This window comes from Cebus imitator, unplaced genomic scaffold, assembly GCF_001604975.1.
Source record: "Cebus imitator isolate Cc_AM_T3 unplaced genomic scaffold, Cebus_imitator-1.0 Scaffold78, whole genome shotgun sequence".
In the NCBI taxonomy this organism is placed as follows: Eukaryota; Metazoa; Chordata; class Mammalia; order Primates; family Cebidae; genus Cebus; species Cebus imitator.
Genome location: NW_016107393.1, coordinates 819,801 through 842,966, shown reverse-complemented (window position 1 = coordinate 842,966; position 23,166 = coordinate 819,801). Strand labels below are relative to the sequence as shown.

The following is a 23,166-nucleotide window of genomic DNA, read 5'->3' as shown; positions in this document are numbered from 1 at the left end:
ATGTTGCCCAGGCTGGCCTTGGACTCCTGGTCTCAAGCAATCCTCCCACCTTGGCCTCCCAAGGCAGTGGGATCTGATCTTTTCAATTAGCTTGAAACTAATCCAAAATAAATCTGAAAGAGGTGATGTGAATTTGATCAATTTCTGGTCCTGTGTGCTCTTCATACATTGAGTATCTTGTCACAGTAAGTGTGATTCTTTTGTTAACAGGTCCTTTTATTTTTATTTATTTATCTATGTTTAAATAGCATGGCTTATAAATAACAACTACTTCGTTAGTTGCTCAACTAACAAAGCTTATGCCATGCACATGTGTTGGGTTTTCTACATGCTCCAAGGTTCTATTCCAAACTGAATAATTTAAGGTATTTTCAGGGGTAATCCCATTCCCCTCTTAATTTAGTGGTTAACTCTCAATAAGATGAAAAACCAGTGCAGAATTTAGTTAATAATCAGTGGTGGAATTCAGGTGTTTTTTGTTTTCTCTCTCTCTCTCTCTCTTTAGTCGTATTTTCAATTTGGATAATAAGGAATTATTCCTTTTGTTATAAGAAAACTAGGCTGGGCACGGTGGCTCATGCCTGTGATCCCAGCACTTTGGAAGGCCAAGGTGGGCAGATCACGAGGTCAGGACTCAGCCTGGCCAACATGGTGAAACCCCCTCTCTACTAAAAAGACAAAAATTAGCCTGGTGTGGTGGTGGATGCCTGTAGTCCCAGCTACTCGGGAGGCTGATGCAGGAGAATTGCCTGAACCTGGGAGGCAGAGGTTGTAGTGAGCTGAGATGGCACCACTGCACTCCACCTCTGGGTGACAGAGCAAGACTCCGTTTTAGGGAAAAAAAAAGAAAACCTATATTTGTATCTATCTATCTATCTGTCTGTGTATTTATTTAGGGGCATGGTCTCACTCTGTCAGTCTGGCTGGAGTGCTGTGGTGTGATCACAGCTCACTGCAGCCTGGAACTCCTGGGCTCAAGCTATCTTCCCACCTCAGCCTCCTGAGTCACTGGGACTACAGGTGTGCACCACCATGCCTGGCTAATTTTTTATTTTTATTTTTGTAGAGACAAGGTCTCACTATGTTGCTTAGGCTGGTCTTGAACTCCTGGCCTCAAGTGATCCTCCCACCTTGGCCTCCCAGTATTGGGATTACAGGTGTTAGCCATTGCACTGGGCCAGAAAACTATGTATTTTTTTAAAATTTTTTGAAATGATAGCTGTAGCTCTTATTCCATCTTCACCTGGCTGATGGGCATCCATGGACTCTCTTCTCTTTTCATGACTCAACTCTATTCTCATAGACATCTCATTTCCATCTGCTGCCCCAAGTGGAACACTCTTCAGTGATAAGAAATCACAGCATCACAATTTTGCACTTACTATCCATCCAGATAGAAAACTCACTCAGTCCCAATCTGTGTCAAATAGTATTTATAACTAGCCCCTCAATTGATTTTCTCTTTTTCCTTGTATGAAGTACTTCCTGAAATTATAAGAAACTTGTATTTATATTAATCAGTAAGACTTTTTCTTCATAACTTGAAATATACATAGAAAAATGTTGTTTGTAGCAAAAATGTTAAATAGACTACTATTTTATGACATAAATTAAAAGTCAGCCAAGAAACTTCAGGTAGCATAGATGAAGAACTCACATACTGATGATTAATCCATGCTTCTGGCTGCAAAACTGAACAATCAAGGTTGGGCCACCTCCAAAGAACAGGTTTGAAATCCTGGAAGGACAATCAAGCCTTTATTTCAAGCTAATGCGGTAACCAAACCCTCTGGATCCTTTTGAAGTTAGGAGGTAAGAAGCAGTTGAGGGATTTTTATTCTTTAGGGGGCCAGGTCCTGAGGAAATTTGCCCAACCTGGTAGCCTAATCAGGTTGCAGGGTTAATGGTCCTGATCAGTATAAAGTGAGACTCCAAGATTGTGTGTTCTCTGTGGAAGATAGACACTTGGATAGATACTTAATAACAAGTTACGGACCTAGTTTTTGTTTGGTTGGTTGGTTTTTGTTTTTGTTTTTGAGATGGAGTCTCCTCTGTCACCCCGGCTGGAGTACAGTGGTGCCATCTCAGCTAACTGCAACCTCTGCTTCCTGGATTCAAGCGATTCTCCTGCCTCAGCCTTCTGAGTAGCTGGTATTACAGGTGCCCACTAACATGCCTGGCTAGGGACCCACTTTTAATACCTTATGTGATGCAGAACAATTTCTTTAATCTCATGAACTCTTATTTTTTTATAGACTTGAAATGGTAATGATATTGTTTATTCTGCAAATTAAATGAGAGGCTCTCTGTAGGTATACAGTGCTGAGATGCTAATGGATAACAACAAGCTTTAAAACATTTATTAAGATAAAAAGGATAAAATACATTCTGTCTATAGTACAGTTGTTGGGTCTTTTTTAGTGTGGAAAGTGGTAGACAAGCAGTTCCTAGTGGGAAGCCTGAAAACACCTTCATGTTCTCCTTTAGTGTTTTGCAATTTGTTTACTTATTAAACTAACGCCTTGGCAACAAGAATAGTATTTTTCTTGCATGGAATCCATCTCTAAGAAAACGTATACCTGGAAGCTGTCAACAACAATAAGCCAGCAAGTCAAGAGTGAGCCCATTGACAGAGTTGGCATGGATCAGCTTTAATCCTCCCCCAGGGCACTGAAGCAAAGGACATAGGTGAGTACTTGTCAGGAGTTCTCACAGGAATCTCATTCTGCCTGGCTATCCAAATATCACAGCCACTTCCCCTGTCACTTGACATCAGGGCTGCTAAGGATGCTTTATAGAAAGCTCTGCTGAACCAAACTCAGGAGATCTCAAATAGTACAAGTCCAGATATAAATTTTGAAAATCCCTCTTGAGACAAAAACCTCTTTCCCCAGATCCACCAAGCTGCCTGATAACATACCAGCCTGGCCTCTTTGTTCATTAGCTCCAAGATCTCAGGCTGGTTGCTAAGCCGCTGCAGCAGCGGCCTAAACTGACATCCCACTTATGCCCCCAAACTCAACACAACTTCTGTCCATTGCATCATTTTACCCAAAATTCTTAGGTATACTAAAATTTTGTTCCAGCTTGAATTGTGCACAGTAGCTCCAATACTATCCTCACCACTATTCCCATGCCTCACCCCCACTAAGCCTGCTGGGTTGGGCCTGTCCTGAATCTCGGCACCAACTTCACCCACTCCACCCTTCCTCACCATCTTTGCTGGATCACTGCTCACTTGCAGAAGGTCAAGTGTGAACCCTGCTAGTCATTTCCACTCTTTTTTGGTCTTTAATCACACATGATAGACTTTTAATGTGTCCCTTAGACTCTACAATATTAGATAATAAAAGAGGTATTGAAAGCATATTTTCTGCTCCTCCTGCTTTCAGATTCCTCCTTCTGTCCCTACTTCTGATGGAGACAGAGTAGGGAGTCACCAAATTGATCTGGAAAAGATGAACTAGATGTGCTCAGATTATAGAGCCTGGCCTCAGTGGGGAGGAACTGGCATCTTAACCCAGCAGTCCAACTGTCATATCCAATTTTAAACTCTGGCTGGGAACCATGGCTCACACTTGTAATCTCAGCATTTTGGGAGGCCAGGCAGAAGGATTACTTGAAGTCAGAAGTTCAAGACCAGCCTGGGCTACATAGTGAGACCCTGTCTCTACAAAACAAAAATTTTAAATTAACCAAGGATGGCAGGATATACCTGTAGCTCTAGTTTCTTGGGAGGCTGAGGTGAGAAGATTGCTTGAGTCCAGGAGTTAAAGGTTACAGTGAGCTGATCATGCCACTGCACTTTAATCTGTGTGACAGAACGAGACCCTGTCTCAAAAAAAGAAGAGAAAGGAAAAGAAGAAAAGCCAGTAGTCTCCCACTTCTTTCCCCCTTCTTCCAGACTTCACCTCCAAAGCCCTAACACTCACTACTTTGCTACCCTTTCCTCACTCCAGATTTCTTCATACTCTCCCTGCACCAGTGGAAACTTCTTAACTAACTGTTGATCTCATTGTCAGATTATAGGAATTCACAATAAGGCAAGAATCAGGATTAACTCTTCTGAAATGTATTTACATTTTAAAAGAGTTTGTTAGCATCTGCAGAAGCCAGGTAGTGGTGGCCACCGGAAAAGACTACTTCTGCTTGAGGAAGGGCGAGGAAAAAGTGGGAAGGACTTTGTCTTGCGGCTTTGGTGCCAGTTCAGCCACAGTAGAATAGAGCACCAAGTAGATTCCTAATGTTCCAACTCCAAGTCCTGGCTTTCAGACAGCATTTCTGGATCTGCCTTGGGTTGGGGGCAGGGGAAGGATGGAGCTTGCTGCCATGAAGGGAAAGACACAAGCCTGTCTGGATTATGACTGAAGAGCCTTTGGGCCTTGCGAGAATATTGGCAGTAGCTAAACAGTATTTGCCAAGAGCCTTCAGCAAGACCCAGTGCTGTGCTGGCTTTGGGTCTGACCAAGCATGGTCACGGTGGTGGTAGCCACAGTGGTACTTGTGTTACCCCTTCCCCAGCTTTAGGCAGCTCAGCACAGAGAGACTCCATTTGTTTGGGAAAAAGTAAGAGAAGAGAACAAGGATCTCTGCCTGGTAATCCAAAGAATTCTCTCAGACCTTACCCAAGACCACCATGGCAGTATGAGTCTGCTAGAGTCACAGTTGTACCGGGCTTGGGGTGCCCCTTAATGCAGATATGGCTGCAGGAACCAAAGACTTAGATCACAACACTTGATTCCCTCTGAATACTTGGAAAACCTTCCCAAAAAGGACAGGTACAAGCAAGCCCAGACTGCAAAGACTTTAACAAATACCTAACTCTTCAATGCTTAGACATCACAAGCCTCAGGACCATCCAGAAAAACGTCACCTCACCAAACAAACAAAATAAGGCACCAGTGACCAATCCTGGAGTGACAGAGATATTGTGTGTGATCTTTCAGACAGAAAATTCAGAATACCTGTTTTGAGAAGCTCAATGAAATTCAGGATAACATAGAAGAGGAATTCAGAATCCTATCGGATAAACTTAACAAAGAGATTGAAATAATTTTTAAAAATCAAGCAGAAATTTTGGAGCTGAAAAACTCAATTGATATACTGAAGATTGCATCATGGTCAACAGCAGAACTGATTAAGCAGAAGAAAGAATGAGTGAGCTTGAAGACAGACTATTTTGAAAATACAGAGAGGAGATAAACGAAAAAAGAATTCAAAAGAATGAAGCCTGCCTGCAACATGAGTTACTGGCCTTAAAGAGGAAGTTAAGGGTAGATAGTTTATTCAAAGGGATAATAACAGAACTTTCCAAACCTAGAGAAAGATATTCATAGCCAAGTACAAGAAGATTATAAAACACCAAGCAGATTTAACCCAAAGAAGACTAACTGAAGGCATTTAATAATGAAACTCCCAAAGGTCAAAGATAAAGAAAGGATCATAAAAGCAGCAAGATAAAAGACATAACACACAATGGAGCTCCAAAATGTCTGGCAGCAGACATCTCAGTGGAAACCTTACAGGCCAGGAGATGCTGGCATGACATATTTAAAATGCTGAAGGAAAAAACAAACAAACAAAAAAAAAAAACTTTTATCCTAGAATAATACATCCAGGGAAAATATCTGTCAAATATGAAGGAGAAATGTCCCAAACAAAAGCTGAAGGATTTCCTCAACACCAGACTTCTCCTACAAGAAATGCTAAAGGAAGCTCTTCAATATGAAAGAAAATTATGTAAAGGAGCAATAAGAAAGTATCTGAAGGGGCTGGGTGCAGTGGCTCACGCCTGTAATTCCAACACTTTGGGAGGCTGAGGAGGGTGGATCACTTGAGGTCAGAAGTTTGAGACCAGCCTGGCCAACATGGTGAAACCCAGTCTCTACTAAAAATACAAACAAAAATTATCCCAGCATGGTGGTGCGTGCAGGCTGAGGCAGGAGAATCGCTTGAACCTGGGAGGCAGAGGTTGTAGTGAGTCGAGGTTGCACCACTGCCCTCCAGCCCAGGCATCAGACTGAGACTGTGTCAAAAAAAAGAGAGAAATTATCTGACGGTGTAAAACTCACTGATAATATTAAGCACAGACAAGCACAGACTATCATGACACTATAATAGTGGTGTGTAGGTTGAGTGTGGTGGCTCATGTCTGTAATCCCAGCACGTTGGGAGGCTGAAGTGGGCGGATCACAAGATCAGGAGACCGTGACCATCCTGGCCAGCATGGTGAAACCCTGTCTGTACCAAAAATATAAAAAATTAGTTGGGCATGGTGGCGTGTGCCTGTAGTCCCAGCTGCTCAGGAGGCTGAGGCAGGAGAGTCACTTGAACCCAGGAGGTAGAGGTTGCAGTGAGCTGAGATCACGCCACTGCACTCCAGCCTGGTGACAGAGCAAGACTCCGTCTCAAAAAAAAATAGTGGTGTGTAAAATACTCACTCATATCTTGAGCAGAAAGTCTAAAAGGTGAACCTATCAAAAATAAAACTACAACAACTTTTCAGAAAGTAGAATAAGACATAAATAGAAACAATAAAATGTTAGAAAGTAGGGGCAATGAACTTAGTCTGGAGTTTTTATTAATGTTCTCTTTGCTTTTGCAATTAGTGTTAAGTTGTCATCAGTTTTAAATAATGAGTTATAAGATGTTATTTGCAAACCTCGAGATAACTTCAAATCAAAAAAAACCTACAACAGATATGCAAAAAAATGAAAAGCAAGAAATTAAAACACACCACCATAGAAAATTACCTTCATAAAAAAGAATAAGGAAGGAAGGAAGGGAAGGAAGGAGTGAGGGAGTGAAGAAAAAAGGAAGGAGGGAGGGAGTGAGGGAGGGAGGGAGGAAGGAAGGAAGGAAGGAAGGAAGGAAGGAAGGAAGGAAGGAAGGAGGGAGGGAGGGAGGGAGGGAGGGAGGGAGGGAAGGAAGGAAGGAAGGAGGGAAGGAAGGAAAGGTCACAAAATAACCAGAAAACAAATAACAATATGGCAGCAGTAAGTCCTTACTTATCAATAATGACATTGAATGTAAATGGACTAAATTTTCTAATCAAAAGAAATAGAGTAGTTAAATTGATTTAAAAAGAAAGACTCAGCCAGGCCTGGTGGCTCATGCCTGTAACCCCAGCACTTTAGGAGGCCAAGGAAGGCAGATTGCTTGGGCCCAGCCTGGGCAACACAGTAAGACTCTGTCTCTATAAAGAAAAAAATGCTTAAAAAAATACTTAAAAAAAAAGAGAGAAAACAAGACCCAACAATCTGTTGCCTATAAGAAACACTCTTCACCTATAAATACACACATAGGCCTAAAATAAAGGGATGGGAAGATACTGCACACAAATGGAAACCAAAAAAGAATAGGATTTGCTATATTTATATCAGACAAAATAGTTTTCAAGATAAAAAATATAAAAAGGGACAAAGAAGGCTGTTATATAATGATAAAGGGGTCAACTCAGCAAGAGGGTATAACAATTATAATTATATATGCACCCAACACTGGCATATCCAGATTAAAAAAAGCAAATGTTATTAGAGCTAAAGAGAGAGTGATAGACCCAATACAATAACTGGAGACGTCAACACCACACTTGCAGCATTGGGCACATCATCCTGTCAGAAAATCAACAAACATAGAACTTAGCCTGCACTGTAGACCAAATAGACCCAATAGATACTTACAGGACATTTCCTCCAACAGCTACAGAATACACATTCTTCTCCTCAGCGCATGGATTATTCTTGAGAACAGACCATATGTTAGGGCATAAAACAAGTCTTTAAAAATAAAAAAATAAAATAAAATCAGGCCAGGCATAGTGGCTCACACCTGTAATCCTAGCACTTTAGGAGGCCAAGGTGAGTGGATCACCTGAGGTCAGGAGTTCGAGACCAGTCTGGCCAACATGGTGAAAGCCTGTCTCTACTAAAAATTAGCTGGGTGTTGTGGCAGACACCTGTAATCCCAGCGGTGGCTCACACCTGTAATCCCAGCACTTTGGGAGGCTGAGGCAGATAGATCACTTGAGGTCAGGAGTTTGAGACCAGCTGACCAACACGGTGAAGCCCAATCTACTAAAACACAAAAATTACCTGGGTGGATCACCTGAGGTCAAGAGTTCGAGACCAGCCTGACCAACATGGTGAAACCCTGTGTCTGCCAAAAATAAAAAAATTAGCTGGGCATGGTGGCAAGCGCCTGTAATCCCAGCTACTCGGGAGGCTGAGGCAGGAGAATCACTTGAACCTGGGAGGAGGAGGTTGCAGTGAGCCAAGATCTCGCCACTGTACTCCAGCCTGGGCAACAAGAGCAAAACTCTGTCTCAAAAAAAAAAAAAAAAAAGTCTTGAAACAAATGAAAATAGAAACACAACATACCAAAACCTAAGGAATACAGTGAAAGCAGTACTTAGAGGGAAGTTCATAACTATCAGTGACCACATCAAAAAAGAGAAAAACTGACGCAGGGGTGTAGCTCAGTGGTAGAGCATTTGACTTCAAAAAAGAGAAAAACTTCAAATAACTTAATAGTGCATCTTAAAGAACTAGAAAAACAAGACCAAACCAAACCCAAATTAGTAGAAAAAATAATAAAGATCAGAGCAGAAGCAAATGAAATCGAAATGAAGAAAACAATTGAAAAAATCAATGAAACAAAAAGTTGGATTTTTGAAAAGATAAACAAAATGGACAAATCTTTAGGCAGACTAAGAATAAAGGAGAGAAGACCCAGATAAATAAAATCAGAGACAAAAATAGTGACAACTAATACCACAGAAATTCAAAGGATCATTAGAGACAACTACAAGCAACTATATGCCGATTAATTGGAAAACTTCAAAGAAACAGATACATTACTAGATACATACGACTTACCAAGATTGAACCAGGAAGAAATCCAAGAGTTTATTAATCAAAAATATTTCATATTTACAGAAAGACTTGTAGGAAAAAGGGAGAAATTTTTTTTTTTTGAGATGGAGTCTTGCCCAGTCGCCCAGGCTGAAGTGCAACAGGGAGATCTCGGCTCACTGCAACCTCCGCCTTTCAGGATCAGGCGATTCTCCTGCCTCAGCCTCCCGAGCAGCTGGGATTACAGATGCACCCCACCATGCCCAGTTAATTTTTGTGTTTTTAGTAGAGATGGGGTTTCACCATGTTGGCCAGGCTGGTCTCAGACTCCTGACCTTGTGATCTGCCCATGTCAGCCTCCTAAAGTGCTGGGACTACAGGCCTGAGCCACCGTGCCTGGCTGAGAAACTTATTTTTAATGCAGTTTTTTTTTTTATATTTTAAATCAATACACGCTCTAGTCACCAGACATATACTCATATTTTCACTTAAAAATACATACAAAAATTGTGATAGGTACGCTATTTGGAATAACGCTGAACTGGAAACAATCTGAATGTTCAACAGCAGAATGGGTAAATTGTGATCTATTTATATAATGGAACACTATACAACAAGGAGAATGAAGGAACTAAAACTTTGCACAACCACATGTATGAATCTCACAAACATAATGGTGAGCAAAGTAAGCCTGGCACAAATGAGAACACATATGATTCCATTTATATAAAGTTCAAAATCAGACAAAATGAATCAGTGATGTTGGAAGTCAGGATGGTGTTTACCTGTTGGAATGGTGGAGATAATAGTGACTAAGAGGGAGGCACAAGCGCAGCTTTGGGGTGGTAATATTATTCTTTTCCTTGATCATACTTACAAAGGCTACAGAGGTGTTGATTTTGTGAAAATTCATTGAGCTGTAAACGTACATGCATGCATGCATGTTATACTTAAAAAGTTTACCAAATTACCTATACATGCTTATGGTAGGAAATTTAGAAAATAGAAACTATATAGTGTTAAAAAACAGTTTTCAAAATAAGGAAACATACAGCTACCATATAAATATAAAATGAACACATCAAAGATTTTAATTAACTCATTAATTAATGAGAAAACCAGTAAGGTGTTATAGCTGGTTCAGATGGATTGGATTTACAGAAATCTATATTACCTGCCAGACAAAATTTATTTGCATTGACACGAACAGGGATCATTTGCATAGTATAACAGGAAACATTTACATTAATGTCAATTTTCTACATGTTAACCCCTTTCTCTACAAAGTCGTAAAATAGTCTAATGAAAGACTAGTCAAAGAGAATAAAAGCAGAAATTAATGGATGCACTAATCAAGACACCCACTAAATTTCAAAGGCTTTAAATTTTTTTCTTACAATAGAGTAAAATCAAAACAACCTGTAATCCTTCTATTCAGGGATAACCTATATATACACAATTTTTTGCCATATTTTTAAATATTATGTAAGAATTGTCTTATATCTAGGGCAAAATTTACTTAATAAAATTTTTAGAAAACAACTTTTTATATTGAGTACAGAGGTTTTTTTCCCTTTGTTCCAAAAAGCCTCTGTTCACATTTCTGGTTATTTCCTTAACTTTATTTATTTATTTATTTATTTTGAGATAGAGTCTCACTCTGTCACGAGGCTGGAGTGCAGTGGCACGATCTCAGCCCACTGCAACCTCTGCCTCCTGGGTTCAAATTATTCTCCTGCCTCAGCCTCGCCAGTAGCTGGGACTACAGGCACACGCCACCAGGCCCACCTAATTTTTGTATTTTCAGTAGAGACGGGGTTTCACCGTGTTGGCCAGGATTGTCTCGATCTCTCGACTTCATGATCCACCCACCTCGGCCTCCCAAACTGTTGGGATTACAGGTGTGAGCCACTGCGCCCAGCCAACATATTTTCTTAGAAGGAAAAGTATTGGATCAAATGATATGACCATTTTTAAGACTCTTAATACATATTGCCAAGTTTTTATTGTTGTTACTGTTGTTGTTGAATCAGAGTCTCGCAGTGGTGAAATCTCAGCTCACTATAACCTCTGCCTCCAGGTTTCAAGTGATCCTCCGGTCTCGATCTCCTGAGTAGCTGGGACTACAGGCATGGACCACCACACCCACCTAATTTTTTTTTATTTTAGTAGAGATGGGGTTTTACTATGTTGGCCATAGTCCTGAACTCCTAACCTCAAGTGCCCCACCCGCCTTGGCCTCCCAAAGTGCTAAGATTACAATCATGAGCCATTGTGCTCAGCCTCATATCACCAAGTACTATAGGAATATTTTGTGCCACATAGTTAGGTTGGAGGGAGGAAGCAAAAATCTTTCTAGGCTACTTTCATACTCCAGGAATTACTCCTGTCCGTAAGACTTCCAGGAGTAGAATATGTTCATAGTCTTGCAACTACCCACCATCTGCCTTTTTTTCTTCCTTTGCTTTTGGACTTTGAGCAAAAACTCAGTGCTCGCCTAAGGAAAAACTGTGGGCTGGCACAGCAAACCACAAAAATCTCAAGTTCGAACCAAATTTAAGGCTACAAGATCCCCGCACTGATGGCTTCATCTGTATTAGGTTATAAATCCCTTGAGGAATTTTCTAGGACATAATTCATGCCCTGCTTCCTGTGTTTACACATATGTTCTGATCTGTTTTGCCAGTCTTAATTTAAAATATACTATAAGCCACATATATCTTACCATGAGACCCAACTTAATTCAATTATTCTATCAATTGCCTACTGAGTGCCAGGACTTGTGCTGTACTAAGCCTAGGGTAAGCGGCAGGCAAAACAGATTTTTGCCTGCTATAGGAACAGAAAGGTATAGTACCTTTCTTGACCCATCATACAGGTCACAGTTGACACTCCTGTAACAAAAGACAGATTAACAAGAGAAAGGCGTAGCAAATTTATTTAACCAAAGTTTTACATGACATAGGAGCCTTTAGAAATGAATACCCCCGCCAAAAAAAAGAAATGAATACCCAAAGATGCAAGGAAAACTGTGTATTTATGCTGAGGCTGAGGCTGAGGCTCAGTGAAGAATGGACAGCCATCTAGAAATGTGATTGGACAAGAGAGTATGATCTTATTGTAATAGACTGGGGAGGAAAGCCAGCAAGGCCTGCCTTTCTGCTTAGATTCTTCTGGGTCTCTTTATGTAGCATTCCTTCCTCCTGGGTATGGGTAGGATCCCTCTGGAATGACAGTCTTCAAGGTAAAAAGGAGAGAGTGACCTTTCTAGATTTTATGGCTTGCTTTGCAGAAATGTGATCCTAGTTTCTAGGGCCTGTGGTGGGGAAGAGGAATTCTGATTTCTGTCACTTGCTTTAGAGGAGAAAAGAGGGCAAGAGACAGGAGAGCAGAAGAAGGTCAGAGAAAACTTGCTTCTGAGGCCCTTCCAGTGTCCTCCTGTTTAAAGTACTCAGCCAAGGGCTGGGCACAGTGGCTTATGCCTATAATCCCAGCACTTTGGGAGGCTGAGGCAGGCAGATCACTTGAGGTCAGGAGTTCTAGATCAGCTGACCAACATGGTGAAGCCCTGTCTACTAAAACACAAAAATTAGCCAGGTGTGGTGGCAGGTGCCTGTAATCAATCTCAGGTACTTGGGAGGCTAAGGCAGGAGAATCACTTGAATTCAGGAGGCGGAGGTTGCAGTGAGCCAAGATCAAGCCAGTGCACTCCAGCCTGGGTGACAGAGGAAGACTCCCTCTTGATAAATAAATAAATACATACATACATACATACATACATACATACATACATAAAGTACTCAGCCAAGTGAGGTGCCCTACTTTGGAGTAACATGTCCTAAGTCTGGACACTGTGCTGAGGATTTAGAAAGTATGATTACCATATACTATGTATTTTATATAGAAGGAACATTATACATCTTAATGTCAGGCTATTTATTATTTTGTTTTATATCTTTATTTTGTAGAGGCAAGGTCTTATTCTGTTGCCCAGGTTGGAGTGCTGTCTATATTCATAGGCCCGATCATAGTGCACTGTAGCCTCAAACTCTTGGCCTCAAGGGACCCTCCCAGCCTCATCCTCCTATTTGTTTTGTTTTGTTTAGGCTATTTATTGCTTTGTTATAGTGGTAGGTAGGTCTCTTACCAACTGGATAAAATGCTCCTTAAAGTCAGGGGCCAGGCCTTTACTTCTCTGGTATCCTTCAAAGTGCTGAGCATTTAATAGGCACCCAGTGGAGAGCACCCCAGTTGAAAATATCAGTGCCTTACGTCTGCATGAACCAAGTTTGCCTTCCAGCTCCTCAAAGAATCTCTGTGGGAATAAGTAACATGATTGGAAAACATGAAATAACTTATTATGTAAGTGATCATTTTTATACTTTATATCATAACCAATAGGTGGGACCATCAATTTTTAAATTATATTTTATATTGTTTATAGCCCGAAATTCTAAGTATTTATGGTGTTTGTTCAATAGGTGTTTATTGGACTCCATGTATGTAGAAACTGCTCAGCTCGCCACTACTAACAGAGTAAAAATAAAGGTATCACAGACATGCTTTATCATACTTTCTTTCGAAATAGTACCCTACAAAGCATGTATTTTCTCTTTTAGATGTCATCCTCATTTGAAAAAACACCACCTAAATCTTGGATAACAACACAAAAACAATGGTTTTTCAATTTCGTCCTTTTGTATGTGTGTGTTTGTGTGTATTCCAGCCCAGCTTAATATCTTATTGTAAAAGGGGAAGAGGGATGCAAAAATAAATGAAAAGTAAATGTAAAAATCTGGGTTTTAGTGGGGGAAGGGGACCTATCAGCAGAATTTAATCCGAGTTACCTTTCTATTAACACAATTTACCACTCCTCTCTTTCTTTCCTTTTGGAAGATAACAAAATTTGATCCAGGCACAGCAGAATTATTTCAACAGCTTCCAAGGCCGCACAATCCCATCTGGAGATAATAAAAGGCCCCATTCCTTTGTGTTTATTTCAAGAGGTTCATTCTTTGGAATGACCTGAGGTTGCAAACTGTAGAACAGCTGCCAGCTGAAGAGGGCTGCAGCTTGAGAGCTACTCAGGAAGTCTCTATGGGCCTGGGAGAACTCCTCTGAGATTTCCTTAGTGTAGAAAGAGGCCCCTGTGCCCTTCCTTCTCTACAGGATGAGGGTTAAAAAGAGACAAAAGAGAAAAAGAGAGGAGAGGGAGCAGTGAGGAAATGGAACTGCAATATTTAGATCAAATGCCACATAATAGTCACTTATTTATCCACCTACTGCTGAGAGAAAAGGAAACTCTGCCCAAGTATGTGCCTCTTTTTACTGAATGTTTTTAAAGTGTGATGGATGGCGTCAGGGAGTTGGGAAGATGCAAAGAGGGAACATACAAGGGTTTTTGTCATCCGGGAGTTTCCAATCTAGTAAACCATAAGAGCGTCTTGTATAGTGGTGTTTAGAAGTGTGGGCTCTGGAGGCAGGCTGCTTTATTCATTTGAAACCCAACTCCACCACTTATGCACACTTGTGCTAATTTCAGGCAAAGGGAAATATGGATCCACCTTTACACTCCTCTTCAAAAAAGAAAAATTCCCTATCCTCCTCTGATGTTTTTAGAAATTCAAACTAAATTTTAAATGAAGTAAAACAATGAGGCAAAGTTTTTATTTCAAACCATGAGCCATTCGCTCCCTACTGTTGAGAATCTCTGTGATACTTACTTCAATGTGATGAAAAATTGCTCAGGCTCAGACAGGGGCAAGTTATGGTTGGAGACAATGACTTTGCAACATAATCAATTCATCTAATTTTGCTATTTCCATGACAGCCTAGGCCCAGGAACAGGGAAATTAGATGGCGTGTCCCGCTCAGAGTTGCGATTTGCTAACAAGGCAGGGATGATGAAACCAACAGGCTGGTCAAAGCCTTTGCTAAATATCTCCCCATGGAGACCAGGCTCAGAAAGGGCTGTCCAGCCTTTTGCACCATTTCCTAGGCTGCCATAAAAATGTGCCACACACCAAGTGGCTTCAAACAACAGAAATGTATGCTCTCACCGTTCTGGAAGCTAGTCCAAGACCACGGTGTTGGCAGGATTGATTTCTTCTGAAATCTCCAAGGGAGAATTTGTTCCATGCCTCTTTGCCAGCTTCTGCTGGTGGCTGGCAATCCCTGGTATTCCTTGTCCTGCATGCATCACTCACATCTCTGGCTGTATCTTCACACGACGTTCTCACTGTATCTCTGCATCTTCACATGGCCTTCTTCACATGGACATTACCATGTTGGATTAAGGGCCCATTCTACTCTAGTATGACCTCATCTTAATTAACTACATCTGTAATGACACTATTTCCCCCAATAAGCTCACATTCTGAGGTACTAAGGGCTAGGACTTCAACATATCTCACTGAGGGGCCAAAATTCCACCTACAACAGGCCTGATGGCAGGGAAGAGAGGTGAGTGCTGTAGGGGAAAAGGGGGAACTGAGGGCTAGTCAGAGTGGCAGGGAGTGCAAGGTGGCATTCTCAACACTCAGGAATGGTGGAGGTGGCTTTGGTTGTAAATTGGTCTGAGTTTGGGATAACTATATTGCAGATTTAATTATGCCTCCAGTTTTAGAACTTTTTGTTTTTTGAGATAGGGTCTTGCTTTGTTGTCCAGGGTAGAGTGCAGTGGTGTGACCATAGCTCATTGTAGTGCTAGCATCCTGGGCTCAGCCTTCTGATTGGCTGGGACTACGGACACACTGCACTATGCCCAAGTTTTAATTTTTATTTTTGTAAAGATAGGGTCTCACTAGGTTTTCCAGGCTGGTCTCAAACTCCTGGGCCTCAAGCAATTCTCCAGCCTTGACGTCCCAACGTGCCAGGATTACAGGCATTAGCCACTGCACTCGGCCTAGAACGCCATTTTTTAACTATCAGGACTTGACTTGGATACGTGTTAAGTGCTTTACTAAAGCTCCAGTGTAGTTGCATTCAATCCTTTGCAGAGACTTGGGGTGCTAATCTGGATTGAAGTGAGAAACTCAGGGACTTGTCCTAAAGCTGTGCTTTATGGCAAGCTCATCACGTTTACATGGTTTGTTATTACTTAGGGAAACCTGGGATTAGAGGAGCTGATGAAGATTAGGGAAGCCAGACCCCCAATCAACCCTCAAACTTGCATTGGTCTCTAGCTTATCCTTTTATCTTGCTTACTTTCCAAGATCTGTTGTAACCACATTAACTCAAATCTGTTAGTCAGAAATTGAACCAAGACTACACAGTCTCCATGCTCTCAGACTCACTTACCGGCTTATGCTTATCAACAGAGAGAGGAGCAGTGTGCAGTGTATGAGTTAGCTTTTGTAGTAGAGTAGTTCAAGCACTTTAGAGCAGGCTAGAGCTGCAGAAGACTTGCATAGTGCAGCAGCACAGGTTGTACAACTTACACAAACAAAAAGATGCACATTTAATTAAGTATGGTGAATGGTCACTTCTGGGGAGGGGGAGGAGAATAGGAGGAGAAACAAATAAAATATACGGATGGATAGATGACAGATGATTGATAGATAATCAATAGATAGAGATAAATAGAACAAGAGTGAGGCCATGAAGAGTATTAATTCAGCCTTCTGCATCTAAAGTCTAAAAAGAAAAAGAATAGCCAGAATGTCTGAGTTAAAACTGTGAATCCTCCACCCACTAGGTTTTTGTAAGTTAGCCAATCTCTCCATCCCTCAGCTCATTTAAAACAGAGGTAATATTAGTACCTACCTCATGGGATTGTTGTGAGAATGAAGTGAGTCGGCATGTGTAAAGTGCTTAGAAGAACTCCTGACACTCAACCAGTAAGTATCAGTAATAAACACTCAACCATAGGGTTATGAGAATTAAGTAAAATAATCCATATAAAATGCTTAGTTAGTTAACAGTGTTTGGCCCATTGTGTTCAATAGATGCTAGTTAGCTGGCTGTTGTCATAGTCAACATCATTGTCATTATCATCATTTCTTTAAATGGCCAACTCCTTTCCCTTAGTCACTTACAGAGAGGTAGCTGGACACAGTGTTGCACAGTGGAAAGAGAATGCCTTCTCCTACACTAATGCTACCTCCATCTTTTCCTTTTGTGTGATCGTAGGCAAGGCACTTCTTTCAGCATTGTTTTCTGCAGGTAAGCCTCCTATACCCATTGTCAGCATTAAACCTCACTCTGGGCACATCATTCCTTTGGAGGTTCTAGTGATGAAACCCCACACTTAACTCTGTGTTAGCTATTGTGACAGACAGGCAAAGACAAGGGCCTAATCCTCGGGGGGGTCACATTGGTCCTAGTGAAATGGCCAGACCCCTTAGGCATACCATGCCCTGTACCTATGCCAGCCTCATCAGTGCAGCCTAAATGTGTAGCCCCAATTTGGAGTCATTTAGAACCATTAGTGTCACATGGAAGCAGGGACCCAAACCAAGATGGGTCAATCGGGGTTATTCCCCATTGTCTCAGGAATTCTACTTGTCTTGTTTTGATTTTTGCTTTTCTGTTTTGTGTCAGAGTTACCCAGGAATTGTTTTGTGTCAGGTGTTATACTGTTTCACATGTATTCTCTCACTTAAACCTTGTAATAACCCTGAGAGGAAACAAGTGCTATTCTCCCCCATTTTATGAATGAGGAAACTGAGGTACAGCATTTTAGAGTAATTTACCCCAGGTTACACAACTAGTAAGTGGCTAAGCCAGTAGCCAAACCCCAGCAGTCTGGCAGCAGAACCCTTGCTATTATGTAATACCATCTCTTGGAAATTCCCAGGGAGTTTGGCAGTTTAGGCCAAAATGAGAATTGGACATATCTGTGATCCAACAGCTTCACTTTAATGAATTTATGTAACAGATCTGTTTGACTTGCTGTTTGAATTGCTTATAATGGCAAAAGAAAGAAAGGTAAACATCCACCTGTAAGAGACTAGCTAAATAATTTATGCTATATTGTTGCAATAGGATGACACAGAGTCATGAAAGAGAATAATGCAGGCTGGGTGCATGGTGCACAGGGGCTCACACCTGTAATCCCAGCACTTCGAGAGGCTGAGGCAGGTGGATCATCTGAGGTCAGGAGTTTGAGACCAGCCTAGCCAACATGGTGAAATCCCATCTCTACTAAAACTACAAAAAAATTAGCTGGGCGTGGTGGTTGTACATGTAGTACCAACTACTTGGGAGGCTGAGGCAGGAGAATTGCTTGAACCAGGGATGTGGAGGTTGTAGTGAACTGAATTCACGCCACCGCACTCCAGCCTGGGTGACACAGGAAGACTCTGTCAGAAAGAAAGAGAGAGAGAGAGAGAGAGAAAGAAGGAAGGAAGGAAGGAGAGAGGGAGGGAGAGGGAGGGAGGGAAGGAGGGAAGGAAGGAGAAAAGAATAATGCAGATTTATATGCAGTCATATGAAACTGTCCTCAGGATATATTCTGAAGTGCAAGAAACATTGCAAAACTTGTATTTTTAATTTTTGTTTTTTTAACCTGGCTCACTACTGACAGATTTTTTTTAAAGATTGCAAAATAGTGTATATAGCATGCTATCATTAACACTTTTTAAAAAGAGGAGACAGACACACACACACAACACTTGCAGTTGTCATCCACAACAAGTATTCCTGGAAACTGGAAGTAGTGATGGTCTCTGATCAGCAGAGCTGGCAGGAATGGAGATCGCTTGGGGAAACAAAAGTACTTCTCACTCTCCTGTACAATTACATATTTTAAATCGTAAATGTTTTTCAGCTTTTCAAAAGTTACTTTATTTTTATTTACTTTTCAAAATAAATTTTATGCTGAATATTTGATGTTTACAACATAATATAGTATACATAGAGATAGTAAGACGTTATTACAGTGAAGCAAATTAACATCTCTCATTTCACATAATTACTTTTATGTGTGTGTGACAAGAGCAGCTAAAATGTAGTTATTTAACAAAAATCTCCAACACAATAAATTTTAAAAGTAGTCCTCATGTTCTACATTAGCTCTCTAGACGTGTGCATCTGACATACTGGCTATTTTGTGTCCTTGACCTACATCTCTCCATATCCCTACCCCTCAGAAATTATTTTAAAAGAGAGAAAGCAGGCTGGGTGCAGTGGCTCACACCTGTGATTCCAGCCCTTTGGGAGACCAAAGTGTGTGGATCACTTGAGGCCAGGAGTTTTAGACCAGCCTGGCCAACACGGCAAAACCCCATCCCTACTAAAAATACAAAAACTGGCCGGGGATGGCGGTGCATGCCTGTAATCCCCCTATTCAGAAGACTGAGGCACAAGAGAGAATCACTTGACCCTGGGAGGCAGAGGTTCCAGTGAGCCAAGATTGCACTACTTGCAGTCCGGCCTGGGCATCAGAGTGATACGCTGTCTTTTACAAAAAAGAGAGAGAAAAAAAAAAAAAAAAAACAACAGAGAGATGGAGAGAGATGGAGAGAGAGGAGAGAGGAAGCAAGAAAAAACTCATTGGTGGTATTGAGGTTTCAGACCCTCCTCAAAGGTTCCAGTTCACTTTGGGTTTCTGGGGAAACCGGGTTCAGTTTGAGTTCCTGAAGGATGACAACGATGTGTTTGGGTGCTTTCGAAAGTGGCCACTTCTGTGCCTCATTTCACTTAATCCTCACAGCTATGAACAAAGTAGTTTTATTATATCTACATTTTACAGATTACTATCAAGTAGATGTGAGCCAAGAGTGCAACCAAAACAGGTCATCCAGTGGTAATCAAAGGCTGAAATAGGCCTCCCCTCCTCTGTCCCATCCCCATTCCATTCAGTTTTTAAGGAAGCCAAGGGTTTCCTAGACCAGTGCTTCTCAAAATAAGGTACCCAGGCCAGCAGCATCATTATCTGATAGGAACTTGTTAGAAATGCAGATTCTCAGACCCTATTCCAGACCTGCTGAATCACAACCTCTGGGGACTGACACCAGCCATCTGTGGTCTTTTTTGTTTGGTTTCGGTTTTGTTTTTTGAAACAGGGTCTTGCTGTGTTGCCCAAACTGGAGTGCAGTGGCACCAGCCTTGAACTCCTAGCCTCAAGTGATCCTAGCACCTTGGCTTCCCTAGTAGCTAGGATGACAGGCATGTGCCACCACACCTGGCTGATTTTTTTTTATTATTTTTTTTAGAGATAGGGTCTCACTATGTTGTCCAGGCTGGTCTCCAACTCCTATCTTCAAGCAATCCTCCTGCCTCAGCCTCCCAAAGTTGGGATTACAGGTGTGAGTTACATGCTTGGCCCATCTGTGTTTTAATGAGCCCTTCAAGCAATTCTGATACATGTTAAAATTTGAGAACCATAGTCCTAGGCTAATGGCTTCACCTGACAAGCATTTAAAAAACACTGATGCCTGAGTCTCACCCCAACCCAAGATTCTGATTTAATTGGTTTGGATGTAGCCTGGTCATTAATTGTTTGTTTGTTTGTTTTGAGATAGAGTCCTGCTCTGCCACCAGCCTGAAGTACAGTGGTACAATCTTAGCTTACTGCAACCTCCACCTCCCAGGTTCAGGCCATTCTCCTGCCTCAGCCTCCCGAATAGCTGGGACTACAGGCACGCGCCACCACACCCAGCTAACTTTTGTATTCTTAGTAGAGATGGGGTTTCACCATGTTGGTCAGGATGGTCTCGATCTCTTGGCCTCATGATCCACCCACCCTGGCCTCCCAAAGTGCTGGAATTACAGGCATGAGCCATGGCGCCCAGCTAAGGTCACGGGTTTTGTAAAGCTCCCTAGATAAGTCGAGACCACTGCAACCTATACCTTCTGAAGCAGCCACTTCCATTGGAAACGGCTAATGGCACACTTATGGCATAAAGTCAAGCTGCAGGGACTACCCATATATGTGAGGACATCACAGCTTTCCAGTTTTAAGTCTTTTCCCCTTCCCAACCCTGCATCTGGACCAAGAGGCATGGGTGAAAAATGCTCCTTGGCTAAGCAGGTATATGCTCATTAGTTTGATTACCTCATAATGTTTCTTACCTTAAGCCAATAAATTCAGTCTTCAGTGAGTATTGAGAAGATGCAGGAGAGAAAATATCAAGTTGCCTACAAAATAATTTAGCAGAGGAAAAGAGATCTACAAATGGCATGGTAAATGCTTAATATTATCAGTTCACTCTTTCTTCCTGGGTTTATATATTTTGTAATGAAGGTCATATCATATCACATAGCACATCTCCAGTATAACAAGAGTTTCAGTAAGCATTTGTCTAATAATCTGCTGATTAATCAATAAATGAATGGATATCACTGATGAAGAGGCTGATTCTGTCTTTGGTGTCCAGTGTCCAACTTACTACCAATGCTGCTCTTGGCATGAAAAAGTCTTGGCATGAAAGTCTATTGACAATAAATGTGCTAGGATCAGGTGCTAGAGTTGAATGTCACCAGAAAGAGACTATAAACCCAGATGAAGGCTGGGTGCAGTGGCTAATGCATGTAATCTCAGCACTTTGAGAGGTGGAGGTGGGTGAATCACTTGAGGTCAGGAGTTCGAGACCAGCCTGACCAACATGGTGAAATCTCATCTCTACTAAAATACAAAAATTAGCTGGGCATGGTGGTGCACATCTGTAATCCCAGCTACTCAGGAGGTTGAGGCTGAAGAATCACTTGAATCCAATAGGCAGAGGTTGCAGTGAGCCGAGATCATGCCACTGCACTCCAGTCTGGGCGACAGAGCAAGACTCTGTCTCAAAACAAAAACAAAAACAAAACCAGATGGAGGCAGGGAAGGGAAAGCAGGTATAGGGGTCATTAAAGCTGGTGACCAATTATTTCCAAGTCTTCTCCCTGGGACATAGAAGAGTCTCCCTATGTTGCCCAGGCTGATCTAGAACTCCTGGGCTCAAGCGATCCTCCTACCTCAGCCTCCCAAAGTGTTGGAATTATAGGCATGACTCGCCACACCAGGCCAGATCTCCCATTGTATTCATGACCTCTCATTTGCTCTGTATAACCAATGGTCAGGTTATAGGCCAGTTTGCAGGCCCACTGGGCAGGATTCTCTGCCATGGATCACAGCCAGCTACCGATCCAAAGGAGGGTAGTCGTTGTTGAATGGAGGAATAAGGTACCCAGACCTCCCTAGGGATCCTTCCTACTGGTTTAAAGGAATTAGAATAAAGCCTTATCCAGAGAAAGGTGGTGACCAGGCAGGCAGCACAGGCAATCTGAAGCCCAAGAGCTCAAAAATAACTAGGCTGTTTTGCCAGCCTTGGACAAAGAGAGTGTCGCTTTTGAGGAAAGCACCACTGGTCCTGCCATCTGCACTTGGGCAGCCTCCAGGGTTGCAGTGAGGTTTCAGTCTCTGAGTATGTTCCGATGGCTTTAGCAGAAATTAGGCAGAAAACATGTGCATATTCAAACTGTTTAGGGAATAGACATAGGAATAATCAAATATGAAAAACCTGCTGCTTTGAGATGTTTTGTAACAGCTGTGTTCCCTACAGAACAGGTTTCTTTTATTGCCTGGATCCAAGAGCATCTCCTGGGTCCTTCCCGTTAGAATGCTGAATGTTCATGGAGAGTTTGAGATGAGGAAGAAGAGTGCTGTCTCCCAGCTAAGACTGGTGCAGCAGATCATGCAAAGTAAAGCCTCAGCAGCTGTGATGAAGTAGAGCAGAGGGCCTGGGTGTCTGTCAACTTCAGGTGGGAGATTTCCCTCAGCTTTCTAGGTAACTGTGCTTCCACTGAGCAAGCCAGATACAGACTTGAGTATCATCACAACTTGTGCCTGTGACATCTTTGCCCAAGAACAGCACACATTAAACTTTATGTTCTTCATAATATGGAAGGAAAGATATTGACCGAGCCACTCCTTCATGCCTCAAGACATCTCATATATATTTATATGGATACATACATGAATATATGTATTCTGTCATAATAGCACATTTTATTATCTTTTTATTATAACAGTATTAGGCTAGGCTACATAGACTGCATTAAATCCCAAAATAAAATTTTATATTATTCATCATAATCTAATGCAGGGGCTCTCCTGGGCAACATCTCTAAGTGGTGACTTGGAGATTCAGACTCCTTTCATCTTAAGATGCCATCATCTTCAGCATTTGGCCTCAACAGTTGCTAGAGAGGGAGAAGAGAGTATGTGTGAGACCACAACACAGGATCTGTGGTAGGTCTCCAAGCATTGCTGTCACTTCTGCCAAGAACCCAATCACAAGGCCCCATCCTAACTGCAAGGGAAGCTGGAAAAGGTCTCCTTGTATGCCAGGAAGAGAAAATGAAATTGACAAGTATCTAGCCAGTCTTA

General features: G+C 41.8%; 1 long non-coding RNA gene across 1 annotated transcript in view; it reads right to left on the bottom strand.

Moving 5' to 3' along the window:
- Positions 1-13,310, bottom strand: part of LOC108307322 — a 17,477-nt gene extending 4,167 nt beyond the window's left edge. The window contains exon 1 of the long non-coding RNA XR_001826504.2: positions 13,000-13,310. This is a non-coding gene — a long non-coding RNA (uncharacterized LOC108307322). The remainder of the gene's footprint in view (positions 1-12,999) is intronic.
- Between the last annotated feature and the right edge of the window lie 9,856 nt (positions 13,311-23,166).